The sequence below is a fragment of the Salmo salar genome, unplaced genomic scaffold (assembly GCF_965601325.2).
Source record: "Salmo salar unplaced genomic scaffold, fSalSal1 ptg000645l, whole genome shotgun sequence".
In the NCBI taxonomy this organism is placed as follows: Eukaryota; Metazoa; Chordata; class Actinopteri; order Salmoniformes; family Salmonidae; genus Salmo; species Salmo salar.
This window is the reverse complement of record NW_027675450.1, coordinates 451,565-478,525: the sequence shown is the minus strand read 5'-3', so window position 1 is coordinate 478,525 and position 26,961 is coordinate 451,565. Positions and strand designations below refer to the sequence as shown.

Genomic DNA, 26,961 nt, shown 5'->3' with positions numbered 1-26,961 from the left:
TTGAAAATGACGCCATAAAAGATGGCAATCATGCCACTTCTGTTCTATAATTGTACGAACAGGGATTGAAGGAATGTTCTTCAGATTGCAAAACCAAATTATTTAGCACGTCTCTGTTTCCTGCTTAGAATTACAACATTCTGTAAAGTAGGAGTTGGGTCAATGGAATAACTTTAAATGGAGATGCTGGGGATTGAACCCAGGACCTCATACATGCAAAGCATGCGCTCTACCACTGAGCTACATCCCCGTTCTGGGAAAGATTAAAAATGTATCTTATTTTATTTTATTTCACCTTTATTTAACCAGGTAAGCTAGTGGAGAACAAGTTCTCATTGAGAACTGCAACCTGGCCAAGATAAAGCAAAGCAGTGCGACACAAACAACAACATAGAGTTACAAATGGAATAAACAAGCGTACAGTCAATAACACAATAGAAAAAAAGAAAGTCTATATTCAGTGTGTGCAAATGGCATGAGGAGGTAAGGTAATAAATAGGCCATGGTAGTGAGGTAATTACAATTTAGCAAATTAACACTGGAGTGATAGATGAGCACATGATGATGTGCAAGTACAAATACTGGTGTGCAAAAGAGCAGAAAGTAAATAAAAACAATATGGGGATGAGGTAGGTAGATTGGGTGGGCTATTTACAGATGGCCTATGTACAGCTGCAGCGATCGGTTAGCTGCTCAGATAGCTGATGTTTAAAGTTAGTGAGGGAAATATAAGTGTCCAGGTTCAGCGATTTTTGCAATTCGTTCCAGTCATTGGCAGCAGAGAACTGGAAGGAAAGGCAGCCAAAGGAGGTGTTGGCTTTGGGGATGACCAGTGAGATATATCTGCTGGAGCGAGTGCTACGGGTGGGTGTTTTTATCGTGACCAGTGAGTTGAGATAAGGCGGAGCTTTACCTAGCATAGACTTATAGATGACCTGGAGCCAGTGGGTCTGGTGACGAATAGGTAGCGAGGGCCAGCCGACTAGAGCATACAGGTCGCAGTGGTCATATCAATACAATTTACCTTTTCTTTACACTGTTCTAATGAAAGTACATTTCTATAATATCAGCTATCTTCCATAAACGTCAAACAAGGATTGAACCCATGTGCTTCAGTTTACAGAAACAGATGATTTAGCATATCTATTTCCTTCTTAGAATGTCAACATTCTGGAAAGTGGGAGTTGTGCAAAAGCTAATTTAACAACTAATTACACTCAACAGAGAAGTTGGGGATTAACGTTGGACCGCATTCATGTAAAGTACTGGCTCTACCATAGAGATTCATCCCCTTACTATAATAGCTGAGTTGCCATAATGATACAACTTGATTTTCTGCAAAGTCCTCCAAGTAAAGCACAGGCCTATGATATGAGATGTCTTTCATAAAGGCACAGAAGGGATATGAACCCATGATCTTCGGTTTACAAGACCAACACCTTACCACTTGGCCACCATGCCACTCTACGTTCTGAATTATATATCAACATTCAGGAAAGTAGTAGTTGTGTAAATGTGAATTTGGCACACAAATAAACTCAGTGGAGAATCTTGGGATTGAACCGAGGAGCTCATACATATTTTGCATGCACTCCCCCTCTGAGCTTCCATCCCATTTCATTTGCAGATAAAATGCAATATCAATACAATGTACTTTTTATATACACCACTCCATTGAAACTACAAGGAAATGATAGCAGCAATTCTTAAACCAGGTACAGACTGGGATCGAACCCATAAACTTCAGTTTTTGAAAATGACGCCATAAAAGATGGCAATCAGAAAGTAAATAAAAACAATATGGGGATGAGGTAGGTAGATTGGGTGGGCTATTTACAGATGGCCTATGTACAGCTGCAGCGATCGGTTAGCTGCTCAGATAGCTGATGTTTAAAGTTAGTGAGGGAAATATAAGTGTCCAGGTTCAGCGATTTTTGCAATTCGTTCCAGTCATTGGCAGCAGAGAACTGGAAGGAAAGGCAGCCAAAGGAGGTGTTGGCTTTGGGGATGACCAGTGAGATATATCTGCTGGAGCGAGTGCTACGGGTGGGTGTTTTTATCGTGACCAGTGAGTTGAGATAAAGCGGAGCTTTACCTAGCATAGACTTATAGATGACCTGGAGCCAGTGGGTCTGGTGACGAATAGGTAGCGAGGGCTAGCCGACTAGAGCATACAGGTCGCAGTGGTCATATCAATACAATTTACCTTTTCTTTACACTGTTCTAATGAAAGTACATTTCCATAATATCAGCTATCTTCCATAAACCTCGAACAAGGATGAACCCATGTGCTTCAGTTTACAGAAACAGATGATTTAGCATATCTATTTCCTTCTTAGAATGTCAACATTCTGGAAAGTGGGAGTTGTGCAAAAGCTAATTTAAAAACTAATTACACTCAACAGAGAAGTTGGGGATTAACGTTGGACCGCATTCATGTAAAATACTGGCTCTAGCATAGAGATTCATCCCCTTACTATAATAGCTGTGTTGCAATATTGATACAACTTGATTTTCTGCAAAGTCCTCCAAGTAAAGCACAGGTCTATGATATCAGATGTCTTTCATAAAGGCACAGAAGGGATTTGAACCCATGATCTTCAGTTTACAAGACCAACGCCTTACCACTTGGCCACCATGCCACTCTACGCTCTGTATTATATATCAACATTCAGGAAAGTAGTAGTTGTGTAAATGTGAATTTGGCACACAAATAAACTCAGTGGAGAATCTTGGGATTGAACCGAGGACCTCATACATATTTTGCATGCACTCCCCCTCTGAGCTTCCATCCCATTTCATTTGCAGATAAAATGCAATATCAATACAATGTACTTTTTATATACACCACTCCATTGAAACTACAAGGAAATGATAGCAGCAATTCTTAAACCAGGTACAGACTGGGATCGAACCCATAAACTTCAGTTTTTGAAAATGACGCCATAAAAGATGGCAATGATGCCACTTCTGTTCTATAATTGTACGAACAGGGATTGAAGGAATGTTCTTCAGATTACAAAACCAGATTTTTTAGCACATCTCTGTTTCCTGCTTAGAATTACAACATTCTGTAAAGTAGGAGTTCGGTCAATGCAATAATTTTAAATGGAGAAGCTGGGGATTGAACCCAGGACCTCATACATGCGAATCATGCGCTCTACCACTGAGCTACATCCCCGTTCTGGGAGAGAGATAAAATGTTTCTTATTTTATTTTATTTCACCTTTATTTAACCAGGTAAGCTGGTGGAGAACAAGTTCTCATTGAGAACTGCAACCTGGCCAAGATAAAGCAAAGCAGTGCGACACAAACAACAACATAGAGTTACAAATGGAATAAACAAGCGTACAGTCAATAACACAATAGAAAAAAAGAAAGTCTATATTCAGTGTGTGCAAATGGCATGAGGAGGTAAGGTAATAAATAGGCCATGGTAGTGAGGTAATTACAATTTAGCAAATTAACACTGGAGTGATAGATGAGCAGATGATGATGTGCAAGTACAAATACTGGTGTGCAAAAGAGCAGAAAGTAAATAAAAACAATATAGGGATGAGGTAGGTAGATTGGGTGGGCTATTTACAGATGGCCTATGTACAGCTGCAGCGATCGGTTAGCTGCTCAGATAGCTGATGTTTAAAGTTAGTGAGGGAAATATAAGTGTCCAGGTTCAGCGATTTTTGCAATTCGTTCCAGTCATTGGCAGCAGAGAACTGGAAGGAAAGGCAGCCAAAGGAGGTGTTGGCTTTGGGGATGACCAGTGAGATATATCTGCTGGAGCGAGTGCTACGGGTGGGTGTTTTTATCGTGACCAGTGAGTTGAGATAAGGCGGAGCTTTACCTAGCATAGACTTATAGATGACCTGGAGCCAGTGGGTCTGGTGACGAATAGGTAGCGAGGGCCAGCCGACTAGAGCATACAGGTCGCAGTGGTCATATCAATACAATTTACCTTTTCTTTACACTGTTCTAATGAAAGTACATTTCCATAATATCAGCTATCTTCCATAAACCTCGAACAAGGATGAACCCATGTGCTTCAGTTTACAGAAACAGATGATTTAGCATATCTATTTCCTTCTTAGAATGTCAACATTCTGGAAAGTGGGAGTTGTGCAAAAGCTAATTTAACAACTAATTACACTCAACAGAGAAGTTGGGGATTAACGTTGGACCGCATTCATGTAAAATACAGGCCCTAGCATAGAGATTCATCCCCTTACTATAATAGCTGTGTTGCAATATTGATACAACTTGATTTTCTGCAAAGTCCTCTAAGTAAAGCACAGGTCTATGATATCAGATGTCTTTCATAAAGGCACAGAAGGGATTTGAACCCATGATCTTCAGTTTACAAGACCAACACCTTACCACTTGGCCACCATGCCACTCTACGCTATGTATTATATATCAACATTCAGGAAAGTAGTAGTTGTGTAAATGTGAATTTGGCACACAAATAAACTCAGTGGAGAATCTTGGGATTGAACCGAGGACCTCATACATATTTTGCATGCACTCCCCCTCTGAGCTTCCATCCCATTTCATTTGCAGATAAAATGCAATATCAATACAATGTACTTTTTATATACACCACTCCATTGAAACTACAAGGAAATGATAGCAGCAATTCTTAAACCAGGTACAGACTGGGATCGAACCCATAAACTTCAGTTTTTGAAAATGACGCCATAAAAGATGGCAATCATGACACTTCTGTTCTATAATTGTACGAACAGGGATTGAAGGAATGTTCTTCAGATTACAAAACCAAATTATTTAGCACATCTCTGTTTCCTGCTTAGAATTACAACATTCTGTAAAGTAGGAGTTGGGTGAATGCAATAATTTTAAATGGAGAAGCTGGGGATTGAACCCAGGACCTCATACATGCGAAGCATGCGCTCTACCACTGAGCTACATCCCCGTTCTGGGAGAGATAAAAAATGTTTCTTTTTTTATTTTATTTCACCTTTATTTAACCAGGTAAGCTGGTGGAGAACAAGTTCTCATTGAGAACTGCAACCTGGCCAAGATAAAGCAAAGCAGTGCGACACAAACAACAACATAGAGTTACAAATGGAATAAACAAGCGTACAGTCAGTAACACAATAGAAAAAAAGAAAGTCTATATTCAGTGTGTGCAAATGGCATGAGGAGGTAAGGTAATAAATAGGCCATGGTAGTGAGGTAATTACAATTTAGCAAATTAACACTGGAGTGATAGATGAGCAGATGATGATGTGCAAGTACAAATACTGGTGTGCAAAAGAGCAGAAAGTAAATAAAAACAATATGGGGATGAGGTAGGTAGATTGGGTGGGCTATTTACAGATGGCCTATGTACAGCTGCAGCGATCGGTTAGCTGCTCAGATAGCTGATGTTTAAAGTTAGTGAGGGAAATATAAGTGTCCAGGTTCAGCGATTTTTGCAATTCGTTCCAGTCATTGGCAGCAGAGAACTGGAAGGAAAGGCAGCCAAAGGAGGTGTTGGCTTTGGGGATGACCAGTGAGATATATCTGCTGGAGCGAGTGCTACGGGTGGGTGTTTTTATCGTGACCAGTGAGTTGAGATAAGGCGGAGCTTTACCTAGCATAGACTTATAGATGACCTGGAGCCAGTGGGTCTGGTGACGAATAGGTAGCGAGGGCCAGCCGACTAGAGCATACAGGTCGCAGTGGTCATATCAATACAATTTACCTTTTCTTTACACTGTTCTAATGAAAGTACATTTCCATAATATCAGCTATCTTCCATAAACGTCGAACAAGGATTGAACCCATGTGCTTCAGTTTACAGAAACAGATGATTTAGCATATCTATTTCCTTCTTAGAATGTCAACATTCTGGAAAGTGGGAGTTGTGCAAAAGCTAATTTAACAACTAATTACACTCAACAGAGAAGTTGGGGATTAACGTTGGACCGCATTCATGTAAAGTACTGGCTCTACCATAGAGATTCATCCCCTTACTATAATAGCTGTGTTGCAATATTGATACAACTTGATTTTCTGCAAAGTCCTCCAAGTAAAGCACAGGTCTATGATATCAGATGTCTTTCATAAAGGCACAGAAGGGATTTGAACCCATGATCTTCAGTTTACAAGACCAACGCCTTACCACTTGGCCACCATGCCACTCTACGCTCTGTATTATATATCAACATTCAGGAAAGTAGTAGTTGTGTAAATGTGAATTTGGCACACAAATAAACTCAGTGGAGAATCTTGGGATTGAACCGAGGACCTCATACATATTTTGCATGCACTCCCCCTCTGAGCTTCCATCCCATTTCATTTGCAGATAAAATGCAATATCAATACAATGTACTTTTTATATACACCACTCCATTGAAACTACAAGGAAATGATAGCAGCAATTCTTAAACCAGGTACAGACTGGGATCGAACCCATAAACTTCAGTTTTTGAAAATGACGCCATAAAAGATGGCAATCATGCCACTTCTGTTCTATAATTGTACGAACAGGGATTGAAGGAATGTTCTTCAGATTACAAAACAAAATTATTTAGCATATCTCTGTTTCCTGCTTAGAATTACAACATTCTGTAAAGTAGGAGTTGGGTCAATGCAATAATTTTAAATGGAGAAGCTGGGGATTGAACCCAGGACCTCATACATTCGAAGCATGCGCTCTACCACTGAGCTACATCCCAGTTCTGGGAAAGAGAAAAAATGTTTCTTATTTTATTTTATTTCACCTTTATTTAACCAGGTAAGCTGGTGGAGAACAAGTTCTCATTGAGAACTGCAACCTGGCCAAGATAAAGCAAAGCAGTGCGACACAAACAACAACATAGAGTTACAAATGGAATAAACAAGCGTACAGTCAATAACACAATAGAAAAAAAGAAAGTCTATATTCAGTGTGTGCAAATGGCATGAGGAGGTAAGGTAATAAATAGGCCATGGTAGTGAGGTAATTACAATTTAGCAAATTAACACTGGAGTGATAGATGAGCAGATGATGATGTGCAAGTACAAATACTGGTGTGCAAAAGAGCAGAAAGTAAATAAAAACAATATGGGGATGAGGTAGGTAGATTGGGTGGGCTATTTACAGATGGCCTATGTACAGCTGCAGCGATCGGTTAGCTGCTCAGATAGCTGATGTTTAAAGTTAGTGAGGGAAATATAAGTGTCCAGGTTCAGCGATTTTTGCAATTCGTTCCAGTCATTGGCAGCAGAGAACTGGAAGGAAAGGCAGCCAAAGGAGGTGTTGGCTTTGGGGATGACCAGTGAGATATATCTGCTGGAGCGAGTGCTACGGGTGGGTGTTTTTATCGTGACCAGTGAGTTGAGATAAGGCGGAGCTTTACCTAGCATAGACTTATAGATGACCTGGAGCCAGTGGGTCTGGTGACGAATAGGTAGCGAGGGCCAGCCGACTAGAGCATACAGGTCGCAGTGGTCATATCAATACAATTTACCTTTTCTTTACACTGTTCTAATGAAAGTACATTTCCATAATATCAGCTATCTTCCATAAACCTCGAACAAGGATGAACCCATGTGCTTCAGTTTACAGAAACAGATGATTTAGCATATCTATTTCCTTCTTAGAATGTCAACATTCTGGAAAGTGGGAGTTGTGCAAAAGCTAATTTAACAACTAATTACACTCAACAGAGAAGTTGGGGATTAACGTTGGACCGCATTCATGTAAAGTACTGGCTCTACCATAGAGATTCATCCCCTTACTATAATAGCTGTGTTGCAATATTGATACAACTTGATTTTCTGCAAAGTCCTCCAAGTAAAACACAGGTCTATGATATCAGATGTCTTTCATAAAGGCACAGAAGGGATTTGAACCCATGATCTTCAGTTTACAAGACCAACGCCTTACCACTTGGCCACCATGCCACTCTACGCTCTGTATTATATATCAACATTCAGGAAAGTAGTAGTTGTGTAAATGTGAATTTGGCACACAAATAAACTCAGTGGAGAATCTTGGGATTGAACCGAGGACCTCATACATATTTTGCATGCACTCCCCCTCTGAGCTTCCATCCCATTTCATTTGCAGATAAAATGCAATATCAATACAATGTACTTTTTATATACACCACTCCATTGAAACTACAAGGAAATGATAGCAGCAATTCTTAAACCAGGTACAGACTGGGATCGAACCCATAAACTTCAGTTTTTGAAAATGACGCCATAAAAGATGGCAATCATGCCACTTCTGTTCTATAATTGTACGAACAGGGATTGAAGGAATGTTCTTCAGATTACAAAACCAAATTATTTAGCACATCTCTGTTTCCTGCTTAGAATTACAACATTCTGTAAAGTAGGAGTTGGGTCAATGCAATAATTTTAAATGGAGAAGCTGGGGATTGAACCCAGGACCTCACACATGCGAAGCATGCGCTCTACCACTGAGCTACATCCCCGTTCTGGGAGAGAGAAAAAATGTTTCTTATTTTATTTTATTTTAACTTTATTTAACCAGGTAAGCTGGTGGAGAACAAGTTCTCATTGAGAACTGCAACCTGGCCAAGATAAAGCAAAGCAGTGCGACACAAACAACAACATAGAGTTACAAATGGAATAAACAAGCGTACAGTCAATAACACAATAGAAAAAAAGAAAGTCTATATTCAGTGTGTGCAAATGGCATGAGGAGGTAAGGTAATAAATAGGCCATGGTAGTGAGGTAATTACAATTTAGCAAATTAACACTGGAGTGATAGATGAGCAGATGATGATGTGCAAGTACAAATACTGGTGTGCAAAAGATCAGAAAGTAAATAAAAACAATATGGGGATGAGGTAGGTAGATTGGGTGGGCTATTTACAGATGGCCTATGTACAGCTGCAGCGATCGGTTAGCTGCTCAGATAGCTGATGTTTAAAGTTAGTGAGGGAAATATAAGTGTCCAGGTTCAGCGATTTTTGCAATTCGTTCCAGTCATTGGCAGCAGAGAACTGGAAGGAAAGGCAGCCAAAGGAGGTGTTGGCTTTGGTGATGACCAGTGAGATATATCTGCTGGAGCGAGTGCTACGGGTGGGTGTTTTTATCGTGACCAGTGAGTTGAGATAAGGCGGAGCTTTACCTAGCATAGACTTATAGATGACCTGGAGCCAGTGGGTCTGGTGACGAATAGGTAGCGAGGGCCAGCCGACTAGAGCATACAGGTCGCAGTGGTCATATCAATACAATTTACCTTTTCTTTACACTGTTCTAATGAAAGTACATTTCTCATAATATCAGCTATCTTCCATAAACCTCGAACAAGGATGAACCCATGTGCTTCAGTTTACAGAAACAGATGATTTAGCATATCTATTTCCTTCTTAGAATGTCAACATTCTGGAAAGTGGGAGTTGTGCAAAAGCTAATTTAACAACTAATTACACTCAACAGAGAAGTTGGGGATTAACGTTGGACCGCATTCATGTAAAGTACTGGCTCTACCATAGAGATTCATCCCCTTACTATAATAGCTGTGTTGCAATATTGATACAACTTGATTTTCTGCAAAGTCCTCCAAGTAATACACAGGTCTATGATATCAGATGTCTTTCATAAAGGCACAGAAGGGATTTGAACCCATGATCTTCAGTTTACAAGACCAACGCCTTACCACTTGGCCACCATGCCACTCTACGCTCTGTATTATATATCAACATTCAGGAAAGTAGTAGTTGTGTAAATGTGAATTTGGCACACAAATAAACTCAGTGGAGAATCTTGGGATTGAACCGAGGACCTCATACATATTTTGCATGCACTCCCCCTCTGAGCTTCCATCCCATTTCATTTGCAGATAAAATGCAATATCAATACAATGTACTTTTTATATACACCACTCCATTGAAACTACAAGGAAATGATAGCAGCAATTCTTAAACCAGGTACAGACTGGGATCGAACCCATAAACTTCAGTTTTTGAAAATGACGCCATAAAAGATGGCAATCATGCCACTTCTGTTCTATAATTGTACGAACAGGGATTGAAGGAATGTTCTTCAGATTACAAAACCAAATTATTTAGCACATCTCTGTTTCCTGCTTAGAATTACAACATTCTGTAAAGTAGGAGTTGGGTCAATGCAATAATTTTAAACGGAGAAGCTGGGGATTGAACCCAGGACCTCACACATGCGAAGCATGCGCTCTACCACTGAGCTACATCCCCGTTCTGGGAGAGAGAAAAAATGTTTCTTATTTTATTTTATTTTACCTTTATTTAACCAGGTAAGCTGGTGGAGAACAAGTTCTCATTGAGAACTGCAACCTGGCCAAGATAAAGCAAAGCAGTGCGACACAAACAACAACATAGAGTTACAAATGGAATAAACAAGCGTACAGTCAATAACACAATAGAAAAAATGAAAGTCTATATTCAGTGTGTGCAAATGGCATGAGGAGGTAAGGTAATAAATAGGCCATGGTAGTGAGGTAATTACAATTTAGCAAATTAACACTGGAGTGATAGATGAGCAGATGATGATGTGCAAGTACAAATACTGGTGTGCAAAAGATCAGAAAGTAAATAAAAACAATATGGGGATGAGGTAGGTAGATTGGGTGGGCTATTTACAGATGGCCTATGTACAGCTGCAGCGATCGGTTAGCTGCTCAGATAGCTGATGTTTAAAGTTAGTGAGGGAAATATAAGTGTCCAGGTTCAGCGATTTTTGCAATTTGTTCCAGTCATTGGCAGCAGAGAACTGGAAGGAAAGGCAGCCAAAGGAGGTGTTGGCTTTGGGGATGACCAGTGAGATATATCTGCTGGAGCGAGTGCTACGGGTGGGTGTTTTTATCGTGACCAGTGAGTTGAGATAAGGCGGAGCTTTACCTAGCATAGACTTATAGATGACCTGGAGCCAGTGGGTCTGGTGACGAATAGGTAGCGAGGGCCAGCCGACTAGAGCATACAGGTCGCAGTGGTCATATCAATACAATTGACCTTTTCTTTACACTGTTCTAATGAAAGTACATTTCTATAATATCAGCTATCTTCCATAAACGTCAAACAAGGATTGAACCCATGTGCTTCAGTTTACAGAAACAGATGATTTAGCATATCTATTTCCTTCTTAGAATGTCAACATTCTGGAAAGTGGGAGTTGTGCAAAAGCTAATTTAACAACTAATTACACTCAACAGAGAAGTTGGGGATTAACGTTGGACCGCATTCATGTAAAGTACTGGCTCTACCATAGAGATTCAACCCCTTACTATAATAGCTGTGTTGCAATATTGATACAACTTGATTTTCTGCAAAGTCCTCCAAGTAAAGCACAGGTCTATGATATCAGATGTCTTTCATAAAGGCACAGAAGGGATTTGAACCCATGATCTTCAGTTTAAAAGACCAACGCCTTACCACTTGGCCACCATGCCACTCTACGCTCTGTATTATATATCAACATTCAGGAAAGTAGTAGTTGTGTAAATGTGAATTTGGCACACAAAAAAACTCAGTGGAGAATCTTGGGATTGAACCGAGGACCTCATACATATTTTGCATGCACTCCCCCTCTGAGCTTCCATCCCATTTCATTTGCAGATAAAATGCAATATCAATACAATGTACTTTTTACATACACCACTCCATTGAAACTACAAGGAAATGATAGCAGCAATTCTTAAACCAGGTACAGACTGGGATCGAACCCATAAACTTCAGTTTTTGAAAATGACGCCATAAAAGATGGCAATCATGCCACTTCTGTTCTATAATTGTACGAACAGGGATTGAAGGAATGTTCTTCAGATTACAAAACCAAATTATTTAGCACATCTCTGTTTCCTGCTTAGAATTACAACATTCTGTAAAGTAGGAGTTGGGTCAATGCAATAATTTTAAATGGAGAAGCTGGGGATTGAACCCAGGACCTCACACATGCGAAGCATGCGCTCTACCACTGAGCTACATCCCCGTTCTGGGAGAGAGAAAAAATGTTTCTTATTTTATTTTATTTCACCTTTATTTAACCAGGTAAGCTGGTGGAGAACAAGTTCTCATTGAGAACTGCAACCTGGCCAAGATAAAGCAAAGCAGTGCGACACAAACAACAACATAGAGTTACAAATGGAATAAACAAGCGTACAGTCAATAACACAATAGAAAAAATGAAAGTCTATATTCAGTGTGTGCAAATGGCATGAGGAGGTAAGGTAATAAATAGGCCATGGTAGTGAGGTAATTACAATTTAGCAAATTAACACTGGAGTGATAGATGAGCAGATGATGATGTGCAAGTACAAATACTGGTGTGCAAAAGATCAGAAAGTAAATAAAAACAATATGGGGATGAGGTAGGTAGATTGGGTGGGCTATTTACAGATGGCCTATGTACAGCTGCAGCGATCGGTTAGCTGCTCAGATAGCTGATGTTTAAAGTTAGTGAGGGAAATATAAGTGTCCAGGTTCAGCGATTTTTGCAATTCGTTCCAGTCATTGGCAGCAGAGAACTGGAAGGAAAGGCAGCCAAAGGAGGTGTTGGCTTTGGGGATGACCAGTGAGATATATCTGCTGGAGCGAGTGCTACGGGTGGGTGTTTTTATCGTGACCAGTGAGTTGAGATAAGGCGGAGCTTTACCTAGCATAGACTTATAGATGACCTGGAGCCAGTGGGTCTGGTGACGAATAGGTAGCGAGGGCCAGCCGACTAGAGCATACAGGTCGCAGTGGTCATATCAATACAATTGACCTTTTCTTTACACTGTTCTAATGAAAGTACATTTCCATAATATCAGATATCTTCCATAAACCTCGAACGAGGATGAACCCATGTGCTTCAGTTTACAGAAACAGATGATTTAGCATATCTATTTCCTTCTTAGAATGTCAACATTCTGGAAAGTGGGAGTTGTGCAGAAGCTAATTTAACAACTAATTACACTCAACAGAGAAGTTGGGGATTAACGTTGGACCGCATTCATGTAAAGTACTGGCTCTACCATAGAGATTCATCCCCTTACTATAATAGCTGTGTTGCAATATTGATACAACTTGATTTTCTGCAAAGTCCTCCAAGTAAAGCACAGGTCTATGATATCAGATGTCTTTCATAAAGGCACAGAAGGAATTTGAACCCATGATCTTCAGTTTACAAGACCAACGCCTTACCTCTTGGCCACCATGCCACTCTACACTCTGTATTATATATCAACATTCAGGAAAGTAGTAGTTGTGTAAATGTGAATTTGGCACACAAATAAACTCAGTGGAGAATCTTGGGATTGAACCGAGGACCTCATACATATTTTGCATGCACTCCCCCTCTGAGCTTCCATCCCATTTCATTTGCAGATAAAACGCAATATCAATACAATGTACTTTTTATATACACCACTCCATTGAAACTACAAGGAAATGATAGCAGCAATTCTTAAACCAGGTACAGACTGGGATCGAACCCATAAACTTCAGTTTTTGAAAATGACGCCATAAAAGATGGCAATCATGCCTCTTCTGTTCTATAATTGTACGAACAGGGATTGAAGGAATGTTCTTCAGATTACAAAACCAAATTATTTAGCACGTCTCTGTTTCCTGCTTAGAATTACAACATTCTGTAAAGTAGGAGTTGGTTGGGTCAATACAGTAATTTTAAATGGAGATGCTGGGGATTGAACCCAGGACCTCATACATGCGAAGCATGCGCTCTACCACTGAGCTACATCCCCGTTCTGGGAAAGATTAAAAATGTATCTTATTTTATTTTATTTCACCTTTATTTAACCAGGTAAGCTAGTGGAGAACAAGTTCTCATTGAGAACTGCAACCTGGCCAAGATAAAGCAAAGCAGTGCGACACAAACAACAACATAGAGTTACAAATGGAATAAACAAGCGTACAGTCAATAACACAATAGAAAAAAAGAAAGTCTATATTCAGTGTGTGCAAATGGCATGAGGAGGTAAGGTAATAAATAGGCCATGGTAGTGAGGTAATTACAATTTAGCAAATTAACACTGGAGTGATAGATGAGCACATGATGATGTGCAAGTACAAATACTGGTGTGCAAAAGAGCAGAAAGTAAATAAAAACAATATGGGGATGAGGTAGGTAGATTGGGTGGGCTATTTACAGATGGCCTATGTACAGCTGCAGCGATCGGTTAGCTGCTCAGATAGCTGATGTTTAAAGTTAGTGAGGGAAATATAAGTGTCCAGGTTCAGCGATTTTTGCAATTCGTTCCAGTCATTGGCAGCAGAGAACTGGAAGGAAAGGCAGCCAAAGGAGGTGTTGGCTTTGGGGATGACCAGTGAGATATATCTGCTGGAGCGAGTGCTACGGGTGGGTGTTTTTATCGTGACCAGTGAGTTGAGATAAGGCGGAGCTTTACCTAGCATAGACTTATAGATGACCTGGAGCCAGTGGGTCTGGTGACGAATAGGTAGCGAGGGCCAGCCGACTAGAGCATACAGGTCGCAGTGGTCATATCAATACAATGTACCTTTTCTTTACACTGTTCTAATGAAAGTACATTTCCATAATATCAGCTATCTTCCATAAACGTCAAACAAGGATGAACCCATGTGCTTCAGTTTACTGAAACAGATGATTTAGCATATCTATTTCCTTCTTAGAATGTCAACATTCTGGAAAGTGGGAGTTGTGCAAAAGCTAATTTAACAACTAATTACACTCAACAGAGAAGTTGGGGATTAACGTTGGACCGCATTCATGTAAAGTAGTGGCTCTACCATAGAGATTCATCCACTTACTATAATAGCTGTGTTGCAATATTGATACAACTTGATTTTCTGCAAAGTCCTCCAATTAATGCACAGGTCCATGATATCAGATGTCTTTCATAAAGGCACAGAAGGGATTTGAACCCATGATCTTCAGTTTACAAGACCAACACCTTACCACTTGGCCACCATGTCACTCTAAGTTCGGAATTATATATCAACATTCAGGAAAGTAGTAGTTGTGTAAATGTGAATTTGGCACGCAAATAAACTCAGTGGAGAATCTTGGGATTGAACCGAGGACCTCATCCATATTTTGCATGCACTCCCCCTCTGAGCTTCCATCCCATTTCATTTGCAGATAAAATGCAATATCAATACAATGTACTTTTTATATACACCACTCCATTGAAACTACAAGGAAATGATAGCAGCAATTCTTAAACCAGGTACAGACTGGGATCGAACCCATGAACTTCAGTTTTTGAAAATGACGCCATAAAAGATGGCAATCATGCCACTTCTGTTCTATAATTGTACGAACAGGGATTGAAGGAATGTTCTTCAGATTACAAAACCAAATTATTTAGCACGTCTGTTTCCTGCTTAGAATTACAACATTCTGTAAAGTAGGAGTTGGTTGGGTCAATGCAGTAATTTTAAATGGAGATGCTGGGGATTGAACCCAGGACCTCATACATGCGAAGCATGTGCTCTACCACTGAGCTACATCCCCGTTCTGGGAAAGATTAAAAATGTATCTTATTTTATTCTATTTCACCTTTATTTAACCAGGTAAGCTAGTGGAGAACAAGTTCTCATTGAGAACTGCAACCTGGCCAAGATAAAGCAAAGCAGTGCGACACAAACAACAACATAGAGTTACAAATGGAATAAACAAGCGTACAGTCAATAACACAATAGAAAAAAAGAAAGTCTATATTCAGTGTGTGCAAATGGCATGAGGAGGTAAGGTAATAAATAGGCCATGGTAGTGAGGTAATTACAATTGAGCAAATTAACACTGGAGTGACAGATGAGCAGATGATGATGTGCAAGTACAAATACTGGTGTGCAAAAGAGCAGAAAGTAAATAAAAACAATATGGGGATGAGGTAGGTAGATTGGGTGGGCTATTTACAGATGGCCTATGTACAGCTGCAGCGATCGGTTAGCTGCTCAGATAGCTGATGTTTAAAGTTAGTGAGGGAAATATAAGTGTCCAGGTTCAGCGATTTTTGCAATTCGTTCCAGTCATTGGCAGCAGAGAACTGGAAGGAAAGGCAGCCAAAGGAGGTGTTGGCTTTGGGGATGACCAGTGAGATATATCTGCTGGAGCGAGTGCTACGGGTGGGTGTTTTTATCGTGACCAGTGAGTTGAGATAAGGCGGAGCTTTACCTAGCATAGACTTATAGATGACCTGGAGCCAGTGGGTCTGGTGACGAATAGGTAGCGAGGGCCAGCCGACTAGAGCATACAGGTCGCAGTGGTCATATCAATACAATTTACCTTTTCTTTACACTGTTCTAATGAAAGTACATTTCCATAATATCAGCTATCTTCCATAAACGTCAAACAAGGATGAACCCATGTGCTTCAGTTTACAGAAACAGATGATTTAGCATATCTATTTCCTTCTTAGAATGTCAACATTCTGGAAAGTGGGAGTTGTGCAAAAGCTAATTTAACAACTAATTACACTCAACAGAGAAGTTGGGGATTAACGTTGGACCGCATTCATGTAAAGTACTGGCTCTACCATAGAGATTCATCCACTTACTATAATAGCTGTGTTGCAATATTGATACAACTTGATTTTCTGCAAAGTCCTCCAATTAATGCACAGGTCCATGACATCAGATATCTTTCATAAAGGCACAGAAGGGATTTGAACCCATGATATTCGGTTTACAAGACCAACGCCTTACCACTTGGCCACCATGTCACTCTAAGTTCTGAATTATATATCAACATTCAGGAAAGTAGTAGTTGTGTAAATGTGAATTTGGCACGCAAATAAACTCAGTGGAGAATCTTGGGATTGAACCGAGGACCTCATCCATATTTTGCATGCACTCCCCCTCTGAGCTTCCATCCCATTTCATTTGCAGATAAAATGCAATATCAATACAATGTACTTTTTATATACACCACTCCATTGAAACTACAAGGAAATGATAGCAGCAATTCTTAAACCAGCTACAGACTGGGATCGAACCCATGAACTTCAGTTTTTGAAAATGACGCCATAAAAGATGGCAATCATGCCACTTCTGTTCTATAATTGTACGAACAGGGATTGAAGGAATGTTCTTCAGATTACAAAACCAAATTATTTAGCACGTCTCTGTTTCCTGCTTAGAATTACAACATTCTGTAAAGTAGGAGTTGGTTGGGTCAATACAGTAATTTTAAATGGAGATGCTGGGGATTGAACCCAGGACCTCATACATGCGAAGCATGCGCTCTACCACTGAGCTACATCCCCGTTCTGGGAAAGATTAGAAATGTATCTTATTTTATTCTATTTCACCTTTATTTAACCAGGTAAGCTAGTGGAGAACAAGTTCTCATTGAGAACTGCAACCTGGCCAAGATAAAGCAAAGCAGTGCGACACAAACAACAACATAGAGTTACAAATGGAATAAACAAGCGTACAGTCAATAACACAATAGAAAAAAAGAAAGTCTATATTCAGTGTGTGCAAATGGCATGAGGAGGTAAGGTAATAAATAGGCCATGGTAGTGAGGTAATTACAATTGAGCAAATTAACACTGGAGTGACAGATGAGCAGATGATGATGTGCAAGTACAAATACTGGTGTGCAAAAGAGCAGAAAGTAAATAAAAACAATATGGGGATGAGGTAGGTAGATTGGGTGGGCTATTTACAGATGGCCTATGTACAGCTGCAGCGATCGGTTAGCTGCTCAGATAGCTGATGTTTAAAGTTAGTGAGGGAAATATAAGTGTCCAGGTTCAGCGATTTTTGCAATTCGTTCCAGTCATTGGCAGCAGAGAACTGGAAGGAAAGGCAGCCAAAGGAGGTGTTGGCTTTGGGGATGACCAGTGAGATATATCTGCTGGAGCGAGTGCTACGGGTGGGTGTTTTTATCGTGACCAGTGAGTTGAGATAAGGCGGAGCTTTACCTAGCATAGACTTATAGATGACCTGGAGCCAGTGGGTCTGGTGACGAATAGGTAGCGAGGGCCAGCCGACTAGAGCATACAGGTCGCAGTGGTCATATCAATACAATTTACCTTTTCTTTACACTGTTCTAATGAAAGTACATTTCCATAATATCAGCTATCTTCCATAAACGTCAAACAAGGATGAACCCATGTGCTTCAGTTTACAGAAACAGATGATTTAGCATATCTATTTCCTTCTTAGAATGTCAACATTCTGGAAAGTGGGAGTTGTGCAAAAGCTAATTTAACAACTAATTACACTCAACAGAGAAGTTGGGGATTAACGTTGGACCGCATTCATGTAAAGTACTGGCTCTACCATAGAGATTCATCCACTTACTATAATAGCTGTGTTGCAATATTGATACAAGTTGATTTTCTGCAAAGTCCTCCAATTAACACACAGGTCCATGATATCAGATGTCTTTCATAAAGGCACAGAAGGGATTTGAACCCATGATCTTCAGTTTACAAGACCAACGCCTTACCACTTGGCCACCATGCCACTCTACATTCTGAATTATATATCAACATTCAGGAAAGTAGTAGTTGTGTAAATGTGAATTTGGCACGCAAATAAACTCAGTGGAGAATCTTGGGATTGAACCGAGGACCTCATCCATATTTTGCATGCACTCCCCCTCTGAGCTTCCATCCCATTTCATTTGCAGATAAAATGCAATATCAATACAATGTACTTTTTATATACACCACTCCATTGAAACTACAAGGAAATGATAGCAGCAATTCTTAAACCAGCTACAGACTGGGATCGAACCCATGAACTTCAGTTTTTGAAAATGACGCCATAAAAGATGGCAATCATGCCACTTCTGTTCTATAATTGTACGAACAGGGATTGAAGGAATGTTCTTCAGATTACAAAACCAAATTATTTAGCACGTCTCTGTTTCCTGCTTAGAATTACAACATTCTGTAAAGTAGGAGTTGGTTGGGTCAATACAGTAATTTTAAATGGAGATGCTGGGGATTGAACCCAGGACCTCATACATGCGAAGCATGCGCTCTACCACTGAGCTACATCCCCGTTCTGGGAAAGATTAAAAATATATCTTATTTTATTTTATTTCACCTTTATTTAACCAGGTAAGCTAGTGGAGAACAAGTTCTCATTGAGAACTGCAACCTGGCCAAGATAAAGCAAAGCAGTGCGACACAAACAACAACATAGAGTTACAAATGGAATAAACAAGCGTACAGTCAATAACACAATAGAAGAAAAGAAAGTCTATATTCAGTGTGTGCAAATGGCATGAGGAGGTAAGGTAATAAATAGGCCATGGTAGTGAGGTAATTACAATTTAGCAAATTAACACTGGAGTGATAGATGAGCAGATGATGATGTGCAAGTACAAATACTGGTGTGCAAAAGAGCAGAAAGTAAATAAAAACAATATGGGGATGAGGTAGGTAGATTGGGTGGGCTATTTACAGATGGCCTATGTACAGCTGCAGCGATCGGTTAGCTGCTCAGATAGCTGATGTTTAAAGTTAGTGAGGGAAATATAAGTGTCCAGGTTCAGCGATTTTTGCAATTCGTTCCAGTCATTGGCAGCAGAGAACTGGAAGGAAAGGCAGCCAAAGGAGGTGTTGGCTTTGGGGATGACCAGTGAGATATATCTGCTGGAGCGAGTGCTACGGGTGGGTGTTTTTATCGTGACCAGTGAGTTGAGATAAGGCGGAGCTTTACCTAGCATAGACTTATAGATGACCTGGAGCCAGTGGGTCTGGTGACGAATAGGTAGCGAGGGCCAGCCGACTAGAGCATACAGGTCGCAGTGGTCATATCAATACAATTTACCTTTTCTTTACACTGTTCTAATGAAAGTACATTTCCATAATATCAGCTATCTTCCATAAACGTCAAACAAGGATGAACCCATGTGCTTCAGTTTACTGAAACAGATGATTTAGCATATCTATTTCCTTCTTAGAATGTCAACATTCTGGAAAGTGGGAGTTGTGCAAAAGCTAATTTAACAACTAATTACACTCAACAGAGAAGTTGGGGATTAACGTTGGACCGCATTCATGTAAAGTACTGGCTCTACCATAGAGATTCATCCACTTACTATAATAGCTGTGTTGCAATATTGATACAAGTTGATTTTCTGCAAAGTCCTCCAATTAACACACAGGTCCATGATATCAGATGTCTTTCATAAAGGCACAGAAGGGATTTGAACCCATGATCTTCAGTTTACAAGACCAACGCCTTACCACTTGGCCACCATGCCACTCTACATTCTGAATTATATATCAACATTCAGGAAAGTAGTAGTTGTGTAAATGTGAATTTGGCACGCAAATAAACTCAGTGGAGAATCTTGGGATTGAACCGAGGACCTCATCCATATTTTGCATGCACTCCCCCTCTGAGCTTCCATCCCATTTCATTTGCAGATAAAATGCAATATCAATACAATGTACTTTTTATATACACCACTCCATTGAAACTACAAGGAAATGATAGCAGCAATTCTTAAACCAGCTACAGACTGGGATCGAACCCATGAACTTCAGTTTTTGAAAATGACGCCATAAAAGATGGCAATCATGCCACTTCTGTTCTATAATTGTACGAACAGGGATTGAAGGAATGTTCTTCAGATTACAAAACCAAATTATTTAGCACGTCTCTGTTTCCTGCTTAGAATTACAACATTCTGTAAAGTAGGAGTTGGTTGGGTCAATACAGTAATTTTAAATGGAGATGCTGGGGATTGAACCCAGGACCTCATACATGCGAAGCATGCGCTCTACCACTGAGCTACATCCCCGTTCTGGGAAAGATTAAAAATATATCTTATTTTATTTTATTTCACCTTTATTTAACCAGGTAAGCTAGTGGAGAACAAGTTCTCATTGAGAACTGCAACCTGGCCAAGATAAAGCAAAGCAGTGCGACACAAACAACAACATAGAGTTACAAATGGAATAAACAAGCGTACAGTCAATAACACAATAGAAGAAAAGAAAGTCTATATTCAGTGTGTGCAAATGGCATGAGGAGGTAAGGTAATAAATAGGCCATGGTAGTGAGGTAATTACAATTTAGCAAATTAACACTGGAGTGATAGATGAGCAGATGATGATGTGCAAGTACAAATACTGGTGTGCAAAAGAGCAGAAAGTAAATAAAAACAATATGGGGATGAGGTAGGTAGATTGGGTGGGCTATTTACAGATGGCCTATGTACAGCTGCAGCGATCGGTTAGCTGCTCAGATAGCTGATGTTTAAAGTTAGTGAGGGAAATATAAGTGTCCAGGTTCAGCGATTTTTGCAATTCGTTCCAGTCATTGGCAGCAGAGAACTGGAAGGAAAGGCAGCCAAAGGAGGTGTTGGCTTTGGGGATGACCAGTGAGATATATCTGCTGGAGCGAGTGCTACGGGTGGGTGTTTTTATCGTGACCAGTGAGTTGAGATAAGGCGGAGCTTTACCTAGCATAGACTTATAGATGACCTGGAGCCAGTGGGTCTGGTGACGAATAGGTAGCGAGGGCCAGCCGACTAGAGCATACAGGTCGCAGTGGTCATATCAATACAATTTACCTTTTCTTTACACTGTTCTAATGAAAGTACATTTCCATAATATCAGCTATCTTCCATAAACGTCAAACAAGGATGAACCCATGTGCTTCAGTTTACTGAAACAGATGATTTAGCATATCTATTTCCTTCTTAGAATGTCAACATTCTGGAAAGTGGGAGTTGTGCAAAAGCTAATTTAACAACTAATTACACTCAACAGAGAAGTTGGGGATTAACGTTGGACCGCATTCATGTAAAGTACTGGCTCTACCATAGAGATTCATCCACTTACTATAATAGCTGTGTTGCAATATTGATACAACTTGATTTTCTGCAAAGTCCTCCAATTAATGCACAGGTCCATGATATCAGATGTCTTTCATAAAGGCACAGAAGGGATTTGAACCCATGATCTTCGGTTTACAAGACCAACGCCTTACCACTTGGCCACCATGTCACTCTAAGTTCGGAATTATATATCAACATTCAGGAAAGTAGTAGTTGTGTAAATGTGAATTTGGCACGCAAATAAACTCAGTGGAGAATCTTGGGATTGAACCGAGGATCTCATCCATATTTTGCATGCACTCCCCCTCTGAGCTTCCATCCCATTTCATTTGCAGATAAAATGCAATATCAATACAATGTACTTTTTATATACACCACTCCATTGAAACTACAAGGAAATGATAGCAGCAATTCTTAAACCAGGTACAGACTGGGATCGAACCCATGAACTTCAGTTTTTGAAAATGACGCCATAAAAGATGGCAATCATGCCACTTCTGTTCTATAATTGTACGAACAGGGATTGAAGGAATGTTCTTCAGATTACAAAACCAAATTATTTAGCACGTCTGTTTCCTGCTTAGAATTACAACATACTGTAAAGTAGGAGTTGGTTTGGTCAATGCAGTAATTTTAAATGGAGATGCTGGGGATTGAACCCAGGACCTCATACATGCGAAGCATGCACTCTACCACTGAGCTACATCCCCGTTCTGGGAAAGATTAAAAATGTATCTTATTTTATTCTATTTCACCTTTATTTAACCAGGTAAGCTAGTGGAGAACAAGTTCTCATTGAGAACTGCAACCTGGCCAAGATAAAGCAAAGCAGTGCGACACAAACAACAACATAGAGTTACAAATGGAATAAACAAGCGTACAGTCAATAACACAATAGAAAAAAAGAAAGTCTATATTCAGTGTGTGCAAATGGCATGAGGAGGTAAGGTAATAAATAGGCCATGGTAGTGAGGTAATTACAATTGAGCAAATTAACACTGGAGTGACAGATGAGCAGATGATGATGTGCAAGTACAAATACTGGTGTGCAAAAGAGCAGAAAGTAAATAAAAACAATATGGGGATGAGGTAGGTAGATTGGGTGGGCTATTTACAGATGGCCTATGTACAGCTGCAGCGATCGGTTAGCTGCTCAGATAGCTGATGTTTAAAGTTAGTGAGGGAAATATAAGTGTCCAGGTTCAGCGATTTTTGCAATTCGTTCCAGTCATTGGCAGCAGAGAACTGGAAGGAAAGGCAGCCAAAGGAGGTGTTGGCTTTGGGGATGACCAGTGAGATATATCTGCTGGAGCGAGTGCTACGGGTGGGTGTTTTTATCGTGACCAGTAAGTTGAGATAAGGCGGAGCTTTACCTAGCATAGACTTATAGATGACCTGGAGTTAGTGGGTCTGGTGACGAATAGGTAGCGAGGGCCAGCCGACTAGAGCATACAGGTCGCAGTGGTCATATCAATACAATTTACCTTTTCTTTACACTGTTCTAATGAAAGTACATTTCCATAATATCAGCTATCTTCCATAAACGTCAAACAAGGATGAACCCATGTGCTTCAGTTTACAGAAACAGATGATTTAGCATATCTATTTCCTTCTTAGAATGTCAACATTCTGGAAAGTGGGAGTTGTGCAAAAGCTAATTTAACAACTAATTACACTCAACAGAGAAGTTGGGGATTAACGTTGGACCGCATTCATGTAAAGTACTGGCTCTACCATAGAGATTCATCCACTTACTATAATAGCTGTGTTGCAATATTGATACAACTTGATTTTCTGCAAAGTCCTCCAATTAATGCACAGGTCCATGATATCAGATGTCTTTCATAAAGGCACAGAAGAGATTTGAACCCATTATATTCGGTTTACAAGACCAACGCCTTACCACTTGGCCACCATGTCACTCTAAGTTCTGAATTATATATCAACATTCAGGAAAGTAGTAGTTGTGTAAATGTGAATTTGGCACGCAAATAAACTCAGTGGAGAATCTTGGGATTGAACCGAGGACCTCATCCATATTTTGCATGCACTCCCCCTCTGAGCTTCCATCCCATTTCATTTGCAGATAAAATGCAATATCAATACAATGTACTTTTTATATACACCACTCCATTGAAACTACAAGGAAATGATAGCAGCAATTCTTAAACCAGGTACAGACTGGGATCGAACCCATAAACTTCAGTTTTTGAAAATGACGCCATAAAAGATGGCAATCATGCCACTTCTGTTCTATAATTGTACGAACAGGGATTGAAGGAATGTTCTTCAGATTACAAAACCAAATTATTTAGCACGTCTGTTTCCTGCTTAGAATTACAACATTCTGTAAAGTAGGAGCTGGTTGGGTCAATGCAGTAATTTTAAATGGAGATGCTGGGGATTGAACCCAGGACCTCATACATGCGAAGCATGCGCTCTACCACTGAGCTACATCCCCGTTCTGGGAAAGATTAAAAATGTATCTTATTTTATTCTATTTCACCTTTATTTAACCAGGTAAGCTAGTGAAGAACAAGTTCTCATTGAGAACTGCAACCTGGCCAAGATAAAGCAAAGCAGTGCGACACAAACAACAACATAGAGTTACAAATGGAATAAACAAGCGTACAGTCAATAACACAATAGAAAAAAAGAAAGTCTATATTCAGTGTGTGCAAATGGCATGAGGAGGTAAGGTAATAAATAGGCCATGGTAGTGAGGTAATTACAATTGAGCAAATTAACACTGGAGTGACAGATGAGCAGGTGATGATGTGCAAGTACAAATACTGGTGTGCAAAAGAGCAGAAAGTAAATAAAAACAATATGGGGATGAGGTAGGTAGATTGGGTGGGCTATTTACAGATGGCCTATGTACAGCTGCAGCGATCGGTTAGCTGCTCAGATAGCTGATGTTTAAAGTTAGTGAGGGAAATATAAGTGTCCAGGTTCAGCGATTTTTGCAATTCGTTCCAGTCATTGGCAGCAGAGAACTGGAAGGAAAGGCAGCCAAAGGAGGTGTTGGCTTTGGGGAGGACCAGTGAGATATATCTGCTGGAGCGAGTGCTACGGGTGGGTGTTTTTATCGTGACCAGTGAGTTGAGATAAGGCGGAGCTTTACCTAGCATAGACTTATAGATGACCTGGAGCCAGTGGGTCTGGTGACGAATAGGTAGCGAGGGCCAGCCGACTAGAGCATACAGGTCGCAGTGGTCATATCAATACAATTTACCTTTTCTTTACACTGTTCTAATGAAAGTACATTTCCATAATATCAGCTATCTTCCATAAACGTCAAACAAGGATGAACCCATGTGCTTCAGTTTACAGAAACAGATGATTTAGCATATCTATTTCCTTCTTAGAATGTCAACATTCTGGAAAGTGGGAGTTGTGCAAAAGCTAATTTAACAACTAATTACACTCAACAGAGAAGTTGGGGATTAACGTTGGACCGCATTCATGTAAAGTACTGGCTCTACCATAGAGATTCATCCACTTACTATAATAGCTGTGTTGCAATATTGATACAACTTGATTTTCTGCAAAGTCCTCCAATTAATGCACAGGTCCATGATATCAGATATCTTTCATAAAGGCACAGAAGGGATTTGAACCCATGATATTCGGTTTACAAGACCAACGCCTTACCACTTGGCCACCATGTCACTCTAAGTTCTGAATTATATATCAACATTCAGGAAAGTAGTAGTTGTGTAAATGTGAATTTGGCACGCAAATAAACTCAGTGGAGAATCTTGGGATTGAACCGAGGACCTCATCCATATTTTGCATGCACTCCCCCTCTGAGCTTCCATCCCATTTCATTTGCAGATAAAATGCAATATCAATACAATGTACTTTTTATATACACCACTCCATTGAAACTACAAGGAAATGATAGCAGCAATTCTTAAACCAGGTACAGACTGGGATCGAACCCATGAACTTCAGTTTTTGAAAATGACGCCATAAAAGATGGCAATCATGCCACTTCTGTTCTATAATTGTACGAACAGGGATTGAAGGAATGTTCTTCAGATTACAAAACCAAATTATTTAGCACGTCTCTGTTTCCTGCTTAGAATTACAACATTCTGTAAAGTAGGAGTTGGTTTGGTCAATACAGTAATTTTAAATGGAGATGCTGGGGATTGAACCCAGGACCTCATACATGCGAAGCATGCGCTCTACCACTGAGCTACATCCCCGTTCTGGGAAAGATTAAAAATGTATCTTATTTTATTCTATTTTACCTTTATTTAACCAGGTAAGCTAGTGGAGAACAAGTTCTCATTGAGAACTGCAACCTGGCCAAGATAAAGCAAAGCAGTGCGACACAAACAACAACATAGAGTTACAAATGGAATAAACAAGCGTACAGTCAATAACACAATAGAAAAAAAGAAAGTCTATATTCAGTGTGTGCAAATGGCATGAGGAGGTAAGGTAATAAATAGGCCATGGTAGTGAGGTAATTACAATTGAGCAAATTAACACTGGAGTGACAGATGAGCAGATGATGATGTGCAAGTACAAATACTGGTGTGCAAAAGAGCAGAAAGTAAATAAAAACAATATGGGGATGAGGTAGGTAGATTGGGTGGGCTATTTACAGATGGCCTATGTACAGCTGCAGCGATCGGTTAGCTGCTCAGATAGCTGATGTTTAAAGTTAGTGAGGGAAATATAAGTGTCCAGGTTCAGCGATTTTTGCAATTCGTTCCAGTCATTGGCAGCAGAGAACTGGAAGGAAAGGCAGCCAAAGGAGGTGTTGGCTTTGGGGATGACCAGTGAGATATATCTGCTGGAGCGAGTGCTACGGGTGGGTGTTTTTATCGTGACCAGTGAGTTGAGATAAGGCGGAGCTTTACCTAGCATAGACTTATAGATGACCTGGAGCCAGTGGGTCTGGTGACGAATAGGTAGCGAGGGCCAGCCGACTAGAGCATACAGGTCGCAGTGGTCATATCAATACAATTTACCTTTTCTTTACACTGTTCTAATGAAAGTACATTTCCATAATATCAGCTATCTTCCATAAACGTCAAACAAGGATGAACCCATGTGCTTCAGTTTACAGAAACAGATGATTTAGCATATCTATTTCCTTCTTAGAATGTCAACATTCTGGAAAGTGGGAGTTGTGCAAAAGCTAATTTAACAACTAATTACACTCAACAGAGAAGTTGGGGATTAACGTTGGACCGCATTCATGTAAAGTA

The 26,961-nt window shown here is 40.1% G+C and overlaps 22 non-coding genes across 22 annotated transcripts; all 22 read right to left on the bottom strand.

Moving 5' to 3' along the window:
• Positions 1 to 178: 178 nt before the first annotated feature.
• Positions 179 to 250, bottom strand: trnaa-ugc (transfer RNA alanine (anticodon UGC)). Its single transcript has one exon. It is a non-coding gene; the product is annotated as a tRNA-Ala (tRNA).
• A 2,320-nt stretch (positions 251 to 2,570) lies between these two features.
• On the bottom strand, positions 2,571 to 2,642 carry trnat-ugu (transfer RNA threonine (anticodon UGU)). Its single transcript has one exon. It is a non-coding gene; the product is annotated as a tRNA-Thr (tRNA).
• A 467-nt stretch (positions 2,643 to 3,109) lies between these two features.
• On the bottom strand, positions 3,110 to 3,181 carry trnaa-cgc (transfer RNA alanine (anticodon CGC)). The gene has a single exon. It is a non-coding gene; the product is annotated as a tRNA-Ala (tRNA).
• A 1,138-nt stretch (positions 3,182 to 4,319) lies between these two features.
• Positions 4,320 to 4,391, bottom strand: trnat-ugu (transfer RNA threonine (anticodon UGU)). The gene has a single exon. It is a non-coding gene; the product is annotated as a tRNA-Thr (tRNA).
• Positions 4,392 to 4,858: 467 nt separating this feature from the next.
• On the bottom strand, positions 4,859 to 4,930 carry trnaa-cgc (transfer RNA alanine (anticodon CGC)). Its single transcript has one exon. It is a non-coding gene; the product is annotated as a tRNA-Ala (tRNA).
• A 1,139-nt stretch (positions 4,931 to 6,069) lies between these two features.
• Positions 6,070 to 6,141, bottom strand: trnat-ugu (transfer RNA threonine (anticodon UGU)). The gene has a single exon. It is a non-coding gene; the product is annotated as a tRNA-Thr (tRNA).
• Positions 6,142 to 7,818: 1,677 nt separating this feature from the next.
• Positions 7,819 to 7,890, bottom strand: trnat-ugu (transfer RNA threonine (anticodon UGU)). The gene has a single exon. It is a non-coding gene; the product is annotated as a tRNA-Thr (tRNA).
• A 467-nt stretch (positions 7,891 to 8,357) lies between these two features.
• On the bottom strand, positions 8,358 to 8,429 carry trnaa-cgc (transfer RNA alanine (anticodon CGC)). Its single transcript has one exon. It is a non-coding gene; the product is annotated as a tRNA-Ala (tRNA).
• Positions 8,430 to 9,568: 1,139 nt separating this feature from the next.
• Positions 9,569 to 9,640, bottom strand: trnat-ugu (transfer RNA threonine (anticodon UGU)). Its single transcript has one exon. It is a non-coding gene; the product is annotated as a tRNA-Thr (tRNA).
• A 467-nt stretch (positions 9,641 to 10,107) lies between these two features.
• trnaa-cgc (transfer RNA alanine (anticodon CGC)) lies at positions 10,108 to 10,179 on the bottom strand. Its single transcript has one exon. It is a non-coding gene; the product is annotated as a tRNA-Ala (tRNA).
• A 1,678-nt stretch (positions 10,180 to 11,857) lies between these two features.
• Positions 11,858 to 11,929, bottom strand: trnaa-cgc (transfer RNA alanine (anticodon CGC)). The gene has a single exon. It is a non-coding gene; the product is annotated as a tRNA-Ala (tRNA).
• A 1,681-nt stretch (positions 11,930 to 13,610) lies between these two features.
• On the bottom strand, positions 13,611 to 13,682 carry trnaa-cgc (transfer RNA alanine (anticodon CGC)). Its single transcript has one exon. It is a non-coding gene; the product is annotated as a tRNA-Ala (tRNA).
• Positions 13,683 to 15,361: 1,679 nt separating this feature from the next.
• trnaa-cgc (transfer RNA alanine (anticodon CGC)) lies at positions 15,362 to 15,433 on the bottom strand. The gene has a single exon. It is a non-coding gene; the product is annotated as a tRNA-Ala (tRNA).
• A 1,681-nt stretch (positions 15,434 to 17,114) lies between these two features.
• Positions 17,115 to 17,186, bottom strand: trnaa-cgc (transfer RNA alanine (anticodon CGC)). The gene has a single exon. It is a non-coding gene; the product is annotated as a tRNA-Ala (tRNA).
• A 1,138-nt stretch (positions 17,187 to 18,324) lies between these two features.
• On the bottom strand, positions 18,325 to 18,396 carry trnat-ugu (transfer RNA threonine (anticodon UGU)). The gene has a single exon. It is a non-coding gene; the product is annotated as a tRNA-Thr (tRNA).
• Positions 18,397 to 18,867: 471 nt separating this feature from the next.
• Positions 18,868 to 18,939, bottom strand: trnaa-cgc (transfer RNA alanine (anticodon CGC)). The gene has a single exon. It is a non-coding gene; the product is annotated as a tRNA-Ala (tRNA).
• Positions 18,940 to 20,077: 1,138 nt separating this feature from the next.
• trnat-ugu (transfer RNA threonine (anticodon UGU)) lies at positions 20,078 to 20,149 on the bottom strand. Its single transcript has one exon. It is a non-coding gene; the product is annotated as a tRNA-Thr (tRNA).
• Positions 20,150 to 20,620: 471 nt separating this feature from the next.
• Positions 20,621 to 20,692, bottom strand: trnaa-cgc (transfer RNA alanine (anticodon CGC)). Its single transcript has one exon. It is a non-coding gene; the product is annotated as a tRNA-Ala (tRNA).
• A 1,138-nt stretch (positions 20,693 to 21,830) lies between these two features.
• Positions 21,831 to 21,902, bottom strand: trnat-ugu (transfer RNA threonine (anticodon UGU)). Its single transcript has one exon. It is a non-coding gene; the product is annotated as a tRNA-Thr (tRNA).
• A 469-nt stretch (positions 21,903 to 22,371) lies between these two features.
• Positions 22,372 to 22,443, bottom strand: trnaa-cgc (transfer RNA alanine (anticodon CGC)). Its single transcript has one exon. It is a non-coding gene; the product is annotated as a tRNA-Ala (tRNA).
• Positions 22,444 to 24,122: 1,679 nt separating this feature from the next.
• trnaa-cgc (transfer RNA alanine (anticodon CGC)) lies at positions 24,123 to 24,194 on the bottom strand. Its single transcript has one exon. It is a non-coding gene; the product is annotated as a tRNA-Ala (tRNA).
• Positions 24,195 to 25,875: 1,681 nt separating this feature from the next.
• On the bottom strand, positions 25,876 to 25,947 carry trnaa-cgc (transfer RNA alanine (anticodon CGC)). Its single transcript has one exon. It is a non-coding gene; the product is annotated as a tRNA-Ala (tRNA).
• Between the last annotated feature and the right edge of the window lie 1,014 nt (positions 25,948 to 26,961).